Below are 5,706 nucleotides of genomic sequence, written 5' to 3' on the forward strand. Positions count from 1 at the left end.
TAACCTACATATTAAAACAATTACAATTGCAGATGCAGAGATGGAAAGATTTATAAAAAACAATATCCTATATAAAAATTGTTTTAAAGGAGGACCTTTTAGCCAGCCGGCAGGCTTATCTCTGATGTCACTGACTCAGCCATAACCATGGAACTACACCCAAATATGAAGTGTATCTAACCTAAATGTGTTGTCATGGCATCAGGTGCAAACAAATCAGTCTGCTCCATATAGCCTATGGGTACAAAAGGTAGCATGCCCATATATGGATATATACTGATGACATCAGGGATATAAAAGGGACTGACAGATACAGAGATCTCCATATATGGGCATATCAGTTGGCAACATAAGTGTGAGCATGCCCAAACCATATTATGCACAGCAGTGGCGGTCATTTTGCTGTCATAAAGATTTCTGAAAATATGCATATACATCTAACATATAATTTTCCGAATGTCTGTCTGTCTGTCTGAGTGTCTGTCTGAAACCGCGTTTCTCCTCAGTGGCTGGAGCAATTGATCTGAAATCGCATCACCATCAGCATATGAACACACCTGACATAACTGTGAAGCCCGTTTGTCACTTTCACAAATCGTATGCTGTATAATTGCATTTTTATGGTGTATCTATATCTATTTTGCCTACAGTACCTTTTGTGACCACACATGTTAAGGGAGGGGCGCTGTTGTTCAGGCCATGCACAATCACACACAAACCCACACACACACACACACACACACACACACACACACACACACGGGGGGGGGGGGGGGGGGAGTGTGTGTGTGTGCAGGCGGGCAGGCGGGCGGGCGGGCGGGGGGGGGGGGGGGGGGGGGGTGGTTCTGGCCCTGTTACAGATGTTGTCCAAAATCATGCAGATCGGTACACAGTATCTCTGTAGCCGTTAAATGGAACGGGTATTTCTTACATTGATGCTCCTACATATTAGCATGCAAGCACCAGTTAAAGTTACTTTCCATCCCTCATATACTGTGTGCACAGTGCACATCCCATAATCCACACACTGCACATCATTTCGGAGCTCATATCTTTGAACGGGTAAGGGCTAGTTATTATAAACCTGGAACCAAGACATCCAGTCCTGGTGAATCATGACCATAAAACATCTTATTCTGTCAAAACATATTTGAAACACCAAAAATGTTTATTTATTAAATATGTAGGCTAATATAATTGTATATCATATATAACATAATTTTTCAAATAGGCCTTGAATCATATGACCAAACTATAGGTGGCTGATTTAAACCATGTTGTCCCTTTTGGGCATGGCATTACATGTTATTTTCTCTCTCTCTCTCTCTCTCTCTCTATCTCTCTATCTCTCTATCTCTCTCTCTCTCTGCGCGCACGCACGCACGCACGCACGCACGCACACACACACACACACACACACACACACACACACACACACACACACACACACACACACACACACACACACACACACACACACACACACACAACAAGCGGGCCGGCATTATGTCGGCCCCGCCCACTTTTTCCTCCTCTCAGGATAGGATAGAGAAGGAAATAAGTGGTGCGTCACGTCACATCTCCGTTGAAACTGGAGTTTTTATTTAGCTAAGTTTGTCACCTCCATTCTTCAACATTTCCTTCATTCTGGAAGTAAGGTAAGGTTTTTTCGACTTTGAACATGTTTTAGTTGACGTTAGAATGTTCCACTGCCATGCAGAACGAGCAGTAGTTACATGTGTTTGTTGTGACAGCCTGGAGCCAGGGCAGAGGGAAGAGACAACTGTTGGTTAGCTGTTAGCTGCAGCTGCTAATTCAATTGACTGTTAGCTGAAAGCTAAGAAGGCATGTATTTGAACATTTGATGTAAACTAGCTTAAAAGTCAAGTTTAGTAAAGTTGTTGAAGGCATTTTGAGTAATGTGTGGTCTGTGTTATTAAATGACAGGTCAATGTGTTTAAAAAGAGGGGGAAATTGACTCAGTTGAGCTCTGTATTTCTCTGTATCCAGAACGTATGAAGGGATTTGCTGGCAGCAAATGAAGACAAGATGCATGGGCTGTGAGAAAGCAAAGTAAGTTATCCTGTGGTGTGTGTGTGTGTGTGTGTGTGTGTGTGTGTGTGTGTGTGTGTGTGTGTGTGTGTGTGTGTGTGTGTGTGTGTGTGTGTGACTGTGTGACTGTGTGTGTGTGTCAATTGCATGTGTGCAATGACACATCCACACAAGATAATGGCGCAAAAATAATTAAATGTCAGTAATATGGAAAATTCTGTGTTTTTAGATTATACTTTATGTAGGCCTATGTTTTATATCAATGGTGAAATCGATGTTTGACGTATTGGACTAATGTTAAATATAAACATTTTGTTGACCCTACTGTACATTAAACTTCACCACTTTTCAACCTATGTTCATTTAATTGGTCCTCACTAATGTTCATGATAAAATAGCAAAATTCATAGAACTCTGTCTACCAGTGACATCATCGACGGGGAATCAAAACAAATAGAAACTAGGCTTTCTATTCTTGAAAAGTTGCAATGTTATAATGGAAGCCATTGTTTTCACTATAATAAAAATATTTTAAATATTTTAAAAAAAAAATCTTCCAAACAATGTCATTGGTAGATGGATAGAGTAGAGACACAATTGCGAGCATTAATGAAGATGGGTTGAGAAGTGGGTCATCATCATCAAAAGTGGTAATTAAGGTTTATGCAGTATAAGATGACTTAAAAGGTAACAGTATATACAATTCTGAAGTCAATTTAATTTACATTTTAAAAGAATGAATGCAGCATTTTTTTCTTTTTTAAATCATTTCAAGAGTAGCTGCCGCTGCCTGGAAGGGTTCTGAGGTCAGCACTGTAAGCTGGGACAGGCCACCGCCATCAGCATGTGTCTGCTGCTATTCTATGGTAAGTGGAGGAAGGGGTCACTGTGTCCGCACTGAAATTACTCAGTATTGCAAATGTAACCAAACTAGAGGTTCTGCTAGTATCTAGTAACTAGTAGCAAAGGCCCTCACATTCAGTAGGCTACGCTATCGACTATATAGCTCTGAACACAGCACCACCAGTTCTTCAGTAAAAGATTGAAGCCAGGTACTTGGAAATATCCTCATCTTTGGTTTTGAACTGCTGTTATTCTGGTTTATCCCCAGCATCATGCAGGCATCATCCTTTTGCACATACTGTCTTTTACCCACAATAATTGTGTGTGTGCATGTGTGTGTTGCAGCAGTATTGGTAGCAGTGACCGTATGGAACCAGAAAGGCAGTCGTCCCTGCTGAGCACGAGAGCTGGGAGGATATCAGACAAAACAACCTCGACTACAACGTTCTGTATACAAAAGGTATTTGCATAAAAGTAAAAATTTCAGAATCATATAAAGTATTTGTATCATGACATTGGATGTTGGATATGGGACACAGACCCCAAAAGGGCTGAGAAACTGCACTAGATGCATTGAAATCAGATTGGATCAATCTGTTTCCTCAATTGTAATTCTAAGTGTAAACACTAACAGGATAATAAATGCACTAATTGTGCATGCACACATACATCTTTTTGGCCCCAGAAAGAGAAAGTGAACATTTAGAAAAGTAAAAGACTAGGAGGTGCTGTTATTCCTATCGTCTATCATCCACACAAACCTACCGCTAACCATTTTCCATTTTGTATGAAAAGGTAGACTTAACTATCTTAAATGTGACTAACTGAACCTCCCCCTTCTTCAGAACGCGTACGACAGTGTCCCCTGTGCTCCAGCCTGTCCCAGACGTCCACTCATCAAGTCCTCCCATGGCTCCTAGGAGGATGTGCACCCGGCTGGCTTCTCCTGCAGCAGCTTGGGTGCCCTGTACCTCAGCATTCCCCACCACCATCACCACACGGCAAACAGCAGCTGCACTAGTTGTGACGCTGCTTACGACGCCAACGAAACTGGCCACGGCACGAGCGGGGACGTGAACGACGCCGGCTACGTGGATGTCGCCCAGGCAGGACGGCAGTCCCACGTCGACTTCAAGAGCTATGTAGCGTGCACTGCTTCAGCAGTGTTGGGATTGGAAATCTCATCAAAGATGATGCACAACCAACAGTCAGTGACTTGTCCCTTCAAGAACTTCCAGTGAACTTGCAGGCTCATTTTAAGAACTTGGAGGTAGGGTTGTTCGATTAATCGATTTTTAATCGTAACCCGGTTTTTTTCCTTTGGAAGATTTAAAAAAATGGAAATCGTAAAATCGATTTTCACTTTAATTAGGGAAATTCTTACTCATTGGAGCCTTGCACGCGCAAAAAGTACACAGCCCCGTCCTCCTAAAGCAGGACGACAAGGTCCGACACCAAATTAATACTACTTTCTATCTGATGTGTAATTTCTTTGATGCGCGTTTAGCGCACGTCAGACTGAGCAGAGTTCACCGCACTGCGCTCACTCGCGATGGTTCAAGCAGCAAACAGAACAAAACGCTGCTGAGCTGGTAAACTTACTTACTTGTTGTAGTTTGAAAGAAGCTTATTAATTCTGTGTTACCCACCTACTGACTGTAGTCTTCTCCTACTGTCCCTGTCACTGTGTTAATTTTGCGTCGGGAAGCGAAGCGCTTCGCCTCCGTTTACAATCAGTCAACATCTCCGTGCATGAGTGGTGCAGGGCAGGGGCGTAGCCAGGAATTACATTTTGGTAGGCGAAATGCCTACCAAAATGCCTCACCAGCCTCCAAGAGCTGGCTTGTTTTGGCTGTTTTGTCACTCACTATTGATAATGAAACACTAAGGACGCTAAGTTGTATGTGATTGTTGCACAACTAAAGTTATTATTATTAATACCCTTATTGTTTTATTGCATTTTGCTATTTGGCTATATAAAAAAAATCAAAAAATGAAACAATAATGAAAAAAAAATATCATTTCCTTGCATTTTTTAAATGAAAACAAAATAGTTGAAACAAGTTATTATTCTTTTAACAAAAAATCGAAATCGAAATCGAAAATCGGGATTTCAGAGAAAATAATCGAGATTTTATTTTTTGGCCATATCGAACAACCCTACTTGGAGGTACCCATTGCTGTTGATGAGAAGCTCTGGAAGAGTAAACACATTGTTTTGAACTCTGTCAAGTATGCGGCTGGAGCCTGTATGAGGTGGACTTGCTTTGTATTCTTCTTTTTTACTTGCACAGCACTTAAGAGATTTAAATGTTTTGAAACTGTTGTACTGATGTTGAATTTTGATTAAATTCAAAGACTTATAACTAATCTTGTGTTCATCTTTTCCTACAAATCTGATATATTTTAAAGTGTAGTGAAACATTTATTACCCTAAGAACCACTTTTTTAGCTGAAAAATCATTTTTTAGCTGAAGAACCATTTTTTTAAGCTGAAGAACCATTAAAAAGTTCATTTTCCAAAAGGTTCTTCAGAGAACCTTTTTTTGAAATGGTTCTTTGAGGAACCAGAAATGGTTCCTCAAAGAACCATTTTTTAATGGTTCTTTGAAGCACCTTTAATGGTTCTTTATCGAACCATTCGAATAAATGGTTCTTTAAAGAACCTTGGTGAAAAAGGTTCTTTGTGGAACCAAAAATGGTTCTTCTATGGAATCGCTCTGAAGAACCATTTTTGGTTCCAGTTGGAACCTTTTTTTTTCTGTGTGTATCAGAGAGAGAGAGAGAGAGAGAGAGAGAGAGAGAGAGAGA

At 40.8% G+C, this 5,706-nt stretch overlaps 1 long non-coding RNA gene across 1 annotated transcript; it reads left to right on the forward strand.

The window, feature by feature from the left end:
- The first annotated feature begins 1,552 nt into the window (after window positions 1-1,552).
- Window positions 1,553-5,196, forward strand: LOC308305696. The gene is made up of 6 exons (XR_013963129.1): window positions 1,553-1,658; window positions 2,011-2,073; window positions 2,828-2,918; window positions 3,241-3,355; window positions 3,741-4,165; window positions 5,066-5,196. It is a non-coding gene; the product is annotated as an uncharacterized lncRNA (long non-coding RNA).
- The last annotated feature ends 510 nt before the right edge of the window (window positions 5,197-5,706 follow it).

The sequence above is a fragment of the Nannobrachium achirus genome (assembly GCF_963921795.1).
Source record: "Nannobrachium achirus genome assembly, chromosome: 20".
Taxonomy (NCBI): domain Eukaryota; kingdom Metazoa; phylum Chordata; class Actinopteri; order Myctophiformes; family Myctophidae; genus Nannobrachium; species Nannobrachium achirus.